Genomic DNA, 14,364 nt, shown 5'->3' with positions numbered 1-14,364 from the left:
CATTCCATGAGATTGCCTTGACCTTCTGGGTCTCACCCAGAGTTGACCCCTATGGTACCCAGTGTTCCTAATTCAGATCCATCTGACTTGGTGGAAAGGCAATGGGGAGATTCTAACCCATTCTTTTCTCTTTCCTCTGTCATTCTCCCACAGCCAGGGGCAGAAGATTAGAAGACTATAGATTTGTCATCTGTGGAAAAACACTGCAATGGAAGGAGGATAAGAAGTCTCCTGAAAACCACACAGGCCTGACGGCCAGGAGGGAAAGTAGGGCTCAAAAACCATTGTACCTGTCCATGTTGAATTTGGTCTCTTTGCTACATAGCCAGCTTTGTTATTCCTCCTGGCCTCACATGCCCCTGCCTTTGTATCGAGCCAGGAGGACATAAAGTGAGAGGGAATCATTTTTAAAAAGACACAAATATATATATATATATCTTTCAGAATTCTGCATAGCTCTCCTCTGACAAGACAAGGCCAAGGCCATCTTCTCACTGTGCCAATTACTTAAAGGGTATCGATGCCATGGCACTATTAAAGTAATAGCAAAGATGGATTGTAGGACATTGTGGATCAATGTGTTAAGTGTTGTTCAACTTGTTCAATGAAATAAAGCATTGGATCATTAACCTTACCAATGTCAATGTGTTGCCACTATCAAATTCCACTAAATGAATGTCCATGGCCCTCATTAAAGAATGCACTTCCAAGCAACTAATGCATTAATACCTTATTGGCCAATAATAAAAGGCGAAGATCTTCAGGGCAGGGTCAGGAATCTGGATCAAAGCAAAGAATATTTGATGGAAAGAAGACGAATGGTGGATGAATGTAAATATGTAAATATGGAGGGGCGAGGAAAGGAGAGCAGGGAGCTAGGTGAATACTAGCCTTCTCCACAGGCAAGTCTGGAGAAGGCAAATGGTGGTGGTAGACTGGAGATGGAAACAGAAACTTCACACACGCTGCTTTCCCTCAGGACATCTGTCTGGCTCAAAAAGGGTTAACTCCTTGTCATTTCTGGTTTTAACACAATTCTGAATCTTGAAGATGTGAGTAGGGGCAGTGTGCACTAGTGTGCTAGATGGGTTTCCTAAGAAACCTATTTCCTCTTCTTGTCATCTGCCCCACTGCCCTGGGGTAGTGAGAACCTACAGGGAACCCTTGGCTTCTTGGCTCCCTTGAACAATGACTGGAATTTGGGGAGGGGGCAGAGTTCCATTTTCAGTTCGACTGCCCCTGGTAAGACTTCAGCAGGGCAGTTCCACCCTCCCACCCCCTATCCCACCTCAGCTTCCTTATTTGTAAAACAAAAAGCTGGAAGACCATAGCAGTAATTTTCAAACAAGGAATTTTTTTTTCTCTTCTGAGACTTAAGCATCTGTGGGGATTAAGGGGCATTGACTGGAAACAAGGGCAGGAAGGAGCAGGGATCAGAGTCCCCTGCCCTCATCCATCCTGGGCATCTCTATTTGCATACATGTTGTATTAAGTATTTGCATAACATTTCCCTAGAAAAAGAGATTCCACTGTTTTACAAGGCAACACAAACAAATAAATGAATTGGAAACAAAAACTCTGGACCATGAAATCCCCACATTCAATAATTTTCGACACCAAAATGTACTAGCTGAAAAACGCTGAATGCACTCCATCATTGGGTCTTTGTATTTACCAACTGCCAGTCACACAGATTTTGTTTTTTGTTTTTTTCCCCCCTTCCTAGCAAGGATTCTGATTACCCTGGCACCATGGAAAAATCACATTGCTGCTTGGCTCCCATCAGCATAGGCACTAATGCCTCTGATGATAAGCCCCCCCTCCGGGGGAGAAGGGGGGTGTCAAGCCAGGGGTGGGAAGGACAGAGTTCCCCAGGGAAGGGGTAATGGCGGCTAAGTAGGCAGAACCGCTAATACAGAGAGAGGAGGGAGGAAGATGGACAACCCACATGGTAACAATGGTGCATTTTTATAGCCAGAGAGGCTCTTGATTGTCCAGCAATTTCTGAGAACTCTTTGCCTAGCTACTCCAAGGACTGCATTACTGGCTGAATCAGGGTGATTTTTTTTTCTTATCTCCATAATGTGAATTAAGTCTTCATCTATCATAAACTTTTGCTAGGGGTGGCTGAGTTTTAGTCTAACTCACTTTCTAAACTGCCTGTAAATGTTTCTAGCAATCTAAGGATTTTTTTTTTTAAATGTTCATCATCAAAGTTTATGTTTTGTTCTTGGCTCTTAGTTCTTTGAGTCTTCCGGTAACCTGCCAGGAACCCTCTCCTTTGTTTCCCGTCATGACTTGAAAAATTTTAAGATAAGGCATCCAGGAACTGTTTGCACAGATATTATACAAATGATTACGAGGGAGCTAAAATAGAACTCTAACAATTTGCAAGTGCTTCCTTTCTTAAGTCATCAGTGGTTATTTATTTACTTTTGTTAGCTTCAGGGCTCGAACTCAGGGCCTGGGTGCTGTCCTTGAGCTCTTTTTTGCTCAAGGCTAGCACTCTACCACTTTGAGCCACATTAATTGGAGATAAGAGTCTCATGGACTTTCCTGCCTGGGTTGGCTTTGAACGGCAATTCTCAGATCTCAGCCTTCTGAGTAGCTAGGATTACAGGCATGAGCCATGAGTGCCCTAGCAGCAGTGGTTATTTTAAGTCTATTACTTGACTGTGTACTCTTTGAAAGCAAGAAGCTTTAATTTTTAAAAAATTATCGTTATTGCTACTGCTAATTCCTGCCAGTGTTTCCTAAACTTGTCTGAAAGTATGAATTGCTGTTTAATGTATTTGAAAAAAAATACTCTTTGTTCTCTCCAAGGTTTAAATCAACAGGTGTGCACTGGTTGCCTAGGAATCCATAATTTCAAAAGAATCATGTTGAAATGATTATTATGATCATGGGCATTTGGAAGCCATTGATCTACATTACCAAATGACCATTTAAATGCTGGGAACCATAATCATCTTCAGGAAATGTTTGTGAAGTATGGAAGATATCCAAGGTGAAGAATCGAAGACCTAGGTGTATCCTAAAGGATGGTTATGTGGAAAAGTACAAGCAATCATTTGTTTTCCAGAGGCTTAACTTGGGCTTAGGGACTGGAAGTATTTCACCTTCATCCTAAACCCCAAACTAGCCATAATGGAACTTGAGTGTGGAGCACACAGATGCTCAGTTGATTGAATAGACAGGTGTTTAGACCATGCTCCTTCTCAAATTAATGCTGTGCAGAGAAGAAACCTATAGAAACTATAAATATCCAGATTGCTGCTCATTTTAGATTGCTATCATTATTTGTGCTCCCCTCTTCCTCTCTACTTTTCCACAAAAGTAAAGTTATTTTCTTGTTCTCTGCTCCAATAGTTGACTTTGTGCCGATAAAGACTTGTGCTTCATGAAGGCATTTGCTGTTCTGAAGTTCTTCTGTGCTTGGCTTTGGTGACCTCCCTTTCACTTTGCCTGTCCTAGATTGTCGCTAACTCACTGGCTTGTGTTCTGGTGCAGAGTTGTGCTTTTGCCCAGTGGAGGTTTCCTAGACCCATCAAGTATTTGCATAGTTTAATGGTCTCTCATTGATCTCTATATGCTGGGCCAGGGGTTAAGGATACAGATGTGAACAATGTGCATTCTCTCTTTAGCTTAGCATCTGGGAGGGAAACAAGACCAGACACCAGCGTGGCTAACCAATGTAAAAGTGCTCGAAATCAGTATTGTAGGGTTCAGCACAGAGTTCAGTGAGAGCTCACTGACACAGCCTGTATTGGGCATCAGGAACTGGCTTCTTAAAGTCAGTCAAAGATGGAAGTATGTATGGGGCTCTAGCTGGAGGAGACCCAGACACTGCTCTGATTCCTTTTTCCTTGTCCTCTGTTGCATTCAGGGGGAAGAAGTTCTAGCATCAGGAGTGCAGGAAACTGTGTTTAGTTATTTCCTCCCTTTTATTTTGTTGCAAGGCCCTGGAAAAGTCAGTTCTGTTTTCTGTGTCTCAACGTTATCATCTATAGGACACTTAAAAAAATGACCTTTAAAGTTCTTTTCAGCTTTTCTCCTCTGAGTCTCTCTGCAGTGCAAACCTTGTTACTTAGCATAATGAAATTTTCCACTCTGTGGTGTGTCTGTGCATTTGTGTGTGTGTGTGTGCACACATTCATTCATATATGTATTAGTAAGAGCTATGTATAACTGACTGCTTTCCTTAAAGAATTAAAACTATATTCTGGAGGAAGACACATCTATTTATTTTTTTTAATCAGGACATAGAATAGTAACACACACACACACACACACACACACATACACACTCATTCACATCCTCTCTAGAGTAAATAGTCCAAAAAGAAGTGGTAGGAGGGGAGGATGGGTGAAGGGGCACAGCGCAGAGGGGCTGTCACAGCCCATGGCTTAAAAATGGTTTGAGTTGCAATTAAAAAAGGCAGGGGTCAAAGGTTACTTCCTGGCATTTCACTGGGGGTGGATAATTTTAGAGGGTGATGTGTCTCAGCTTGTTGAAATATTCTGAGAGACTTGTAACAGCTTAAGTCTAGCCAGCCCGAAATACACATCAAAGAGGCTGACACCTACAAAGAAGGCAGAGATGAGGAGCACATTGGCAGACGTTAAATGGAGGAAGAACTCTGTTTGATTGGCATTGCTCCCGGATCCTTATTTCTTGATTAACAGTGGAGATTGGCTAATTTTAAAATTATTAATTATTTCCAGAAAGCATACATGATATCAGGTAGTCGACGGCAGCCTTGTCACTGGGAAGGTTAAATACTCTCTGTACTTGGTAATTACCTAATCACCATTACTCTTTTACATTAATTCTGCCCCAGAATTCATTATAACTGGGTTGGGTTATTAAAGCTTCTGTAGAAAGAAATGAAAGAAAAAAAAGTACCCTGTTGTTTGCATTGATTTAGTAGCAAATGAAATGCCTTCCTAACATGAAGCTTATCCAGAACAGTCTGGAATAGTCTCTCCTGCCAATTTGTTAAATTCACCTTTGTGTGTCCACCTGCAAAGGGTGCAAGAGGAAATGCAAATGAGCTCCTGCCAGCAAAGTCTGAGGCCAGAAGGCAGACCCTGCAGGGGAGGGAGGAAGGGGAAAGGCAATTAGAGAAGGGCTCCCTTTCTGCAGCATGTCAGGGTGTTTTTGGGGTGGCTGCTGTTTCTCCCTCACATCCTCCTCATGGTCTGTAGGGAATGGAACCCCTCAAGTGATCATGGCCGTCCGCTTTGTCCTTTGAGCTGGATCAATGTCAGCCCAGCCCAAGGTGAACAGAAACCCTTCACAGTCTTGGCCAAGACAAGAATTCAAGGGAGCTACAAAGGAGGATAAATAATATTACAGTCACAAGGTAAGCTCTGCTTTGATCGGAGCTGCCCTTGGCTGAAATTACACCCTGGGTGTGGGCTGGGCGGGAAAGAAATGTAAATCTCTCCTGTAGTTTATGAGTATGTAAACAGGGATAAGCTTTCTGGAGGGTAAGTTTGTGAAATGTGTTAATGACTTAAAGGTCAATATCTTTTGAGTCATGGAAGACTCTTCTGTGTCTAAACTATTGAAATATGAGTAATGAAATACTTGTTATAGTCAATTAGGTTTATCATGGTTTATCTATTTGGCTTACCTATATGGTGAGAGTTTGTACTCTTTAAAAATTAAATTGTTAGCTAGTGGCTCATGACTGTAATTCAGGAAGTTGGGATCTGAGGATTACAATTTGAAGCCAGTCAGGGCAAGAAAGTCTGTGAGGCTCTTATGTCCAAAAAACTACTAAGAAAAGGGGGAAGCTCTATGTGGAGTCTTTTGAGGACCTCCACACTACTTTCCAAAGTGGTTGAACAAGTTTACACTCCCACCAACAATGCAATAAGGTTCCTTTCTGGCCACATCCCCTCCAGCATCTGTTATTATTAGAGTTCTTGATTATAGCCATTCTAACTGGGGTGAGATGGTATCTCAATGTTGTTTTGAGTTGCATTTCTTTTATGGCTAGGGAGGTTGAGCATTTCTTCATGTGTTTATTGACCATCCTTCTTTCCTCTTCAGAGATGTTTCTCTTTAAGTCTTTAGCCCACTTATTCATTGGGCAGTTGTTTCTTTGAGGATTTGTTGTTAGGGGATTTAATTTTTTGAGTTCCAGGTATATTTTAGATATGAGACCCTTGTCTGTTGTATGGCTAGTGAAGATCTTCTCCCAATATGTGGTCTTTCTATTGATCTTGCTAGCTATGTCCTTTGCCATGCAGAAGCTCTGTAATTTCATGCAATTCCATTTGTCCAACCTTTCTTTGATTTGTTGTGTTTCTGGGTCTCTATTAAGGAAATTTCAGCCTGTGCCAAGGAGATCTAGGGTTTCTCCTATTCTGTCCTGTAATATTTTCAGAGTGTTCTTGGAAAAAACTATATTAAGTGAAGTAAGCCAGACCCAAAGAAACATAGGTCCCATGGTTTCCCTTATTTGCAATAACTAGTATATTCTGAGACAAGCAGAAAAGGTCAGGTAAGTTGATGTTAGGTGAAATGAACCCCAAGATAAAGACTCAAATGGTTTTTCTTTCTTGCTATTGTTTCTAATATATTTATAAGATGATTTTTTTTGTTGCTTTGTATGCCCCTCCCCCATGGTATAAACCCTGTTTTCACTGTATTTGATGTTGGTATAATTTGGGGAAGGGAAGGGAAAATATTGTTTAAATAGGGATACAGGTGGACCCATTGCAACAATGAGATGTACAAGACATTATATTGAAAAATGAACTTTACAACTTGGGGGGGGTGGACAGGGGGAGAGGGGAGGGCAGGAATGGTAAGGGGAAACAAAGGAGGAAGCAACAATGCTTGATAAGAAATGTACTCATTACCTTGCTCATGTAATTGTAACACCTCTGTACAGTATTTTCACAATAAAAAAACTTATTAATAAAACAAAGCCAAAATAGCACTGTGGTTCAAATAGCAGAGCACTCTCCATGAGCAAAAGAAGGTCAAGAAGGTCAGGTACAGTACCAAAGCCCAGAGTTGAAATCCCAAGACTAGCAAAAAAATTAAATTGTTATTTATCCATATTAAGGAATGTCCATCACTATCTTTATTTATCTTTAGTTTTTTTAAAGGGTACAAAAAAGTAAGCTATGATAACTTTTCATCTTAAAAGTCACATAAAAACATGTTTTATAAAAACACATAAACATAAATTAACTTAAGAATGATCATCATCACTGAATAGTGGATACTAGATGGTAGATTTAAGTTTTTATTTTATTAGAGTTTTAGACTTTCTGTAATCAGTCTGTATTATGTTTTGAATTAGAAAATGCACAAAAAATGTTGATCCTTGTCTCTTCAGGTTTTAGCTTACATTCTCTATCAAATGCCTAAATCATCTCCACAAACTTCCATCTGTGAGAAGTAGTTAGTGCTTGTTAGGAACCTTGGAGTCTAGTCTCCATCCATCTAGTCTTGAGCTTCCTTGTTTATAACTTGATGAATCATGAACTTCCAGGTTTCCCCAGAACCAACGTTTATAGACGCTATGGTTTAATTCCACCTTGAGAACCACTGCTTAGTGGGCTGGAAGTCAATTTCTCTTTATATTAAAAGTAGCAACCACATCTCCCAAGAAAGAGGTGGTCACAATAAGTCTTCCAAACTCAGACATGAATTTCTTTGACTAATCCATAGAAAAAGTGATCTACTTCATCTCCCGAAACCAACCTCTACTTGAGTTTTGACTAAGAGAATGTACTTCAATTGAAAGCAGATCTGAATATTTTTAGTTCTATTGGATACTAAATCTATGAAGTCTCTGAGTTGGGTGTCAGTTCCTTTGTCATGACAGCAGACCCTATAAATTGCCTTCCCCAAGCCGTGTCTTTTGGTCTTAGCTGGGCATGAAGGGGATGTGGGAAATGCTTTTGGATTATGAATAGACAAATCTTATGGTAGATGCAGCTATAGCTAACATTTACAAATATTACTGAACAGCAAAGAAAAACATAAAAGAAATCTAAAATCCACAGCCTTCGTCCAGCTCTATATGAACTATTCTAGAAAAGCCTGCCTTGGAGTCTTACAATGTGGAACAAGAAACCACTTGGAGTTACTATTACTTGGATCCCAAAGAATCTTGGTTTCTGTCTTTTTACTACTTCTGATCCAGAAAGGGAAAGTAACCAATGGTCAAAGTGTTTTAAAATGTCACACAATCTAGTGCTAAAAATCTACCTGGAATCAAGATGACTGCGAAAGAACTGTGATCTCGGTACAGGAAGAAGCAAATAAGAAAAATCCAGATACTGAGTATGTTCCTTTGGGAGTTTAGTGACGAAGGAGACCTGTGGCATGATGCACAGAACAACACCCTCTGGAAATAAATTGCCTGAGTGTTGGTTCCAGCTAGTTATCGACCTTAGGAAACTCATTTAAGATTTCCAAGCTTTAGATACACGAAGTCTCAGGTCACAGCCTTATCTATAGAGCATGAAGAATGGTATCTGTGCTAGAGGATTGTGGTGAGGATTATAGAAGAGCCAGGTGTAAGGATCTTAGCACATTGCACAAGATGCTACATTTCTACACATGCTCAGTACTTCACAAAGGTATTTGGCATCATATTAATTATACCAGTTCAAAATCTTCTTCAGTGATGTCTTCCTGAAGACATCTGCTGTCTCAGAAGATGTAGCTACATAGATTTAATTTTTTTAACTAATAAAGTTAACTGAAAACTCGAAAATTCAGTGAGTTCTGCTAGCTACATTTTTTTGTCAGTCATGGGGCTTATACTCAGGACCTGAGTACTGTCCCTGAGCTCATTTTGCTCAAAACTATCCCTCTACCCGTTGAGCCACAGATCCCCTTCCGGTTTTCTAGTGGTTACTTGGGGATAAAAATCTCACAGAATTTCCTACCTGGGGTGGCTTTGAACCATGACCTTCAGATCTCAGCCTCCTGAGGAGCTAGGATTACAGGTGTGAGCCACCAGCGCCTGGTATACTAGCCACATTTTACGAAGCTCCAGGACCATACATGGCTACCACATCTAGTGTTAGTCTTTACCCTCTGCACCACTAACAACTAGAATTAATCTTTAGCTGCTAAAGGGACACATCTCAGCCACTGAAGGGGAGTTGTAAATGGCCCTACCAGTCTTTCTAGAGTCTAGATACAACTGCCTACCTCCTGCTTGATGAAGAGGGACTAAAAATAGTAGGTATTCTGGAGAGAAAGACACACCACACTTCCAAGGATTTATTGTATTTGATTCTCCATTCTAAAGATAGAGAGGTTCAGGTGGGAAAAATTAAGAAATGTGTCCATAACAGACTGCTGGGGTGACAGGGTTGAGGCTGAGACAGATGATAGAACTGTGTTCTCTGGGCTTAGGAGCCCATGACAGTTCATCTCCAGGCTGTGGCCGTATGAGCCTCCTGGGTACAAACCCCAAATCACCCATGAACCTTGCCAGCATGTTCCTTTAGAGCCAGGGAATGGGAATCAGAGAGATCCCTGATAGATGGTAATGAAGTAACCCCTTAAACAGTTGGCAGGAAAACCCATTGGGAAGGCTTCTGTTGAATATGCCAGGATGATGCTATAGAGATGTAACTTGACTGAGGGTATGTGGATCCCAACAGCAGGTGGGATAGAATTAGGTTTCAGGGAACTAGGGAAAAGCCCTCCACTTTCTTTTGGCCCATTTCTACTCTACACACACACACACACACACACACACACACACACACACACACACACACACACCCTTATTCTCTAATGTATACTTTAGGTCAGATAGCACAAGGCCTAGGACCTAATGCCCTTCATAATGTCAGCCCATGGTCTCTGATTGTCACAGTGTTCTGGTACATTTAATGCCTCCTAAAAATGGGTGAATGGTAAAAACCACACACACAGTAGATTTTTGCAAGTGATGTATTTTTACAATTTTCAACCCAATGGCAAAGGGATCAAACAGCTTTTCTCTAAAAGCAGAACCAGGCTGTTGGACGATGCAAGCCTTTTGCCCATATTAAAATATACCCCGCTCTCTTCTTTGTGTCTCCCCCACCTTGTTCTCTTCTCAGATAAGAGACTGACTCTCCAGGTAGTCTGAATAAGGTTTATGGATGAGACTGATATTTAAGACTCTGGCAATGCATGACCTTCGGCTTCCCAATAAGCACCAAGGACAAACTTTCCGTGCTTGAGACTTGAGACTTTAATTCCCACCAATTGCTTCTCTCCAGCCCATTATGCATGAGAAATACAACTGGCTCATCCTCTGGTGCCCTGGTAATCCTGGGCTACCTCTGAATCACAGACCCGTAGAATGTTAGAGCTAGAGAGGGCCTCGGAGATCAGCTAGGGAGTGCAGCCTCCTCATTTTACAGATGAGGAACTTTCTTCAGGTGTATGTGCCTCCCAGGCTCCGTCTTGCCAACTCTTTCCAGAGAGGCACAGAAAAGGAAGGCTGTGGAGTCCATGAGCAGGCTTGCAAGTGTCATGCATTTGTGGGCAAGATGGAAGTTGGATATTCAGTAGGCACAAGTGGAAGTTGTGGAATTGAGTGCAAATGATGCTGAAGGTAGACCTAGTGCCTGTCACGATGCAGGTGAACTGGAGGGTGCTGTTTTTAAGCTGAATCCTTGAGACAATCTCTTAGGAGAACAGAAAAGGAAAATGATTTTTGGTTTCTCTGTCAACTTTCTTTTTCAGCAGAGAAATCGTAACATTTTCCCACTGGGTAGCCTTCAAGCCAATGATGAAGTTACCATCTTTCCAGTTCTCCGACTTCCCCTTGTTGGCTAGAAACAGGAAATTGACAGGTACTGGTGATACTGAGCACTTTTCAGGGTTTCAAATATATTCCCCTACTGAGTGCTTGCAAGGTCTGCATGAAGATCTCCGATTTATAGGTGCTGAAGTTGAAGTAAGGAGATGCAAATTAAATTATCCCAAGTCACACAACTATGAGAATGCAGTCTCAAAAAGGGGAGGGGGAAATAATTTGGTAAGAGGAGTTCCAGTTCAGAGATCAACATCCCCAGAGTTGCGTGCTGATGGTGAGTGGAGGGTTAGTTCATTTGGGAGTACCACTGAGGCAGAGTATCCCTGTTCTATACATATGTACTTCCATTTGGGGAGACTTCATGCAAGGAGCAATGTAGACTTGAGGGAGGATCCAATTCATGTTGTCTATGCGGCTTTAGGAAGATATTATCTCAGAGTTCCAGTTCCACATCATTAAAATAGATGCAACAATGGTGATGCTGACCAGGAGGGTGATTACAGTACATACCTCACAGAGCTGTTGTTAAGGCTAAGGTGGTCATGTAGGCAACTTGTGGGCATTAACTTCAGTAGTCTCCCTTTCTTGTAAGAGATCCACTCTGGGTACCTGAAACTGCAGAGAGAACCAAATCCTTTATGTTCTATGTTTTGTTTTTCCTACATAAGCATCCCTATAATATGAAAATAAGACACACCAAGAGGTTAACAACCATGAGGAGTATTAAAATGACTAATATTGTGCTGCAGAAAGTTACATAACTATGATTTCTGTCTTCCTTTTCTCATTCTTTTCATTCTCTCATTCATCCATCTATGTATCTATCTATGTATCTATCTATGTATCTATCTATGTATCTATCAATGTATCTATCTACGTATCTATCTATGTATCTACGTATCTATGTATCTATGTATCTATGTATCTATGTATCTATCTATCTATCTATCTATCCATCCATCCATCCATCCATCATCTTCCTAGATTGGATTTGCCCTTTCCTTTGTGATCAAGTGAGCACAATACATTCCCTAAATGATGGAAGGGGGTGAGGTGAATGTTGGAATGTTGGAGACACTGTGACACAATGTTGGGATACTGTTGACCTCCCTTCTCAACAAAAGCTCTTCTGAAAAGCAGGATGATATCTCATGCTCCCTCACGCTCGAGTTATGAATTCTGTCTTTTGTCCAGAGTATCAATACCATATGTGCCATCTACCCATTGGTCACATCATAAGCATACATCTTGACTATCAACCCACGGTCACATATCTCAGCTCTTGTCTCGTATCTCAGCACATGCCAAAAAACACCCTCATCACTGCACATCATTTAAGATAAGATTTAAGTTTCTGCTATTTTCCATTCAATAGTTTAGCCCTGCAGTTAACCATAGATAATTGAAACCTTGTGCACGTGAAACTGCAGGTGAGCAGGGAAGGCCCTGCTACCTGTGGCCGCCTTGGCTAGGAGGCTTCCTCCTTCCTTTTGCTTCTGCTTTCCCAGCGGATGAACTTCCCTTGATGTAGCCTTTCTGGATTTTCTCTCTTCTCCACTCACTCAGTGACTGAAGCATAAAAAAAAAACATCAAGTAACTTACTCGAGCCTTGCTCATCCAGCTAAACCCAAGCAATCTGGCTTCAGAGCCCACGTCCTTTGGTGTCTTACCATCAGAGAGAAAAGCACATACAATATCAAATGTCTCCTTTCCCCTTGGCAGGGAGAAGGCTCAAACCACTGGCTCAACAAGAAAGCAGCCTAGAGAATTTTATTCAGAGCTACGACTCAAACCAGGCGTCTTGAAGCCTATTTATATCCTTTTCTTCTTCTCTGCTCTGGAGGTAGGAAACTTGGACTTGAGGGTCTGCTTATCCTGGAGGTCCTGACGAGAGTCTTTCCTCACATCTACCTTCCTTTCCTGACTATTAGCTGCAGCTTTCACTGTCTGAAAGGCTTCTAGGTTTGGAGCTCCACTGCATGCTTTTTCTATGTAGAAGCATGGGAAATGCGTAGATAAATGGGGCAGAAATCATGAGCAAAGTTATTGGCACATTCTTTAAAGCAAAAGAAAAAAAATATGGTCACATCTTTTTCTGAAGATTGAATTAGCTGGTGCCACAAGAAACTAAGACCATATGATTTTTGGTTAGCTAGGCTTCTTGAGCTTTGTCTTGACTGGACTCTCTTTGTTCCTACTCCGAATGAGCTTTACAGATGCATTCCAAGAACCAGGACAGCCCTTTAGTGACAGCTTCGCGGTAGGCAATCCCCCCATGTCTCCTACACCATGGCTGGGAACAACCCATACACAACCTGTTGCCAGGGCCAGGGGTAGGAAGCGCGAAGTTGCCTGGGTCCTGCAGTTAAATTTACTGGCATAATTGCCAGATGTAATTTCTCCACACTTCTTTCCGCTAAGTGCTCTTTAAGAGCAAAGCACTTAGTAAATTATAAGGAGGTACCAGCACAAAAATGCTTACAAATAAGAATTATGGAAAACCAGAAGCCAAACGCTCACAACAGCAATTTTTTTTCTCTTTAATCAGACATGGAGTCAGACCGTGATACAGGAGGGGTAAAGTCTCCTAGGCAAGCGATAACATAAACTGTTCATATATTTTAAGATCTAATCTATCATTTTTAAAAATTATTTTATTACCAGGCAGTTTTACACATATTTTTTTTTAAAAAATGAGCTTGGGTTCTAATATTCCACTCATGCCCTGAGGGAAGCCAGATAAAAGGTAATAATAGAACTCCTGGGAATTAACTTTATATAGCATTAACCCACCAGACGGAGAGAATAAGAGGCACAAATTGGTAGACAGGAGAATTGAGCTACCAACCAGCCCATGCCAGTGTGCTTGGTAGCTATTTCTACTGGTTTTTATTTCCGGAAAGGGAATGAGTCACACACAAAACAACATCTGACCTCAGCCACAATGATGGCAGAAAGAAATAAAACCCAGGCATTCTAGAATCTTGGGCAATCCCACAGGAAGACATGGAGTTTCTTGGAAGCAGAGCTTGGACGAGCCAGTCATCTATCAAAGTGATGGTGCCTTGTCGACTCGGTATCCATCACTCTCGGGGGGCAGACAATCATGCACAATTGGGCACATATTTTTCTTCATGTTTCACCATCACGGTTGGAATTTACAGCACTGGGTTGGTAAGAAGCCAGGTTTGAGAAAACAATGGGCTCCGACATCTATCTATCTATTCATATATAAACATGCCTGCTACAAGGAGTAGAATACAGAGCCATCACTTCCCTTCCCCTGGTGTGGTCTGGATCAATGTTTGCTTCCTCCCTCCAGCCCCACCCCTTGTTAAATACTTGGTTCTCAGAGGTTGGTGGGGAACAGGTAAGAGGAGGTAACTAGTGGGAGGATTTAGGATCTCATGGGAGGAGCCTTAAAGAGAATTGTGGGACCCTGGCCTCTTTCTCTCTTTTCATTTTCTGGCCACAGAGTGAACAGTATTGCTCTGTCACAGGTTTCAGAAACCCATCTGGAAACCTCAAAGCAAAGAATGCTCCTGGTCATGAACAGGAACC

This window comes from Dipodomys merriami, unplaced genomic scaffold (assembly GCF_024711535.1).
Source record: "Dipodomys merriami isolate MVZ:Mamm:240054 unplaced genomic scaffold, mDipMer1.0.p SCAF_31, whole genome shotgun sequence".
NCBI classification, from domain to species: domain Eukaryota; kingdom Metazoa; phylum Chordata; class Mammalia; order Rodentia; family Heteromyidae; genus Dipodomys; species Dipodomys merriami.
This window is presented reverse-complemented; position numbering follows the sequence as displayed.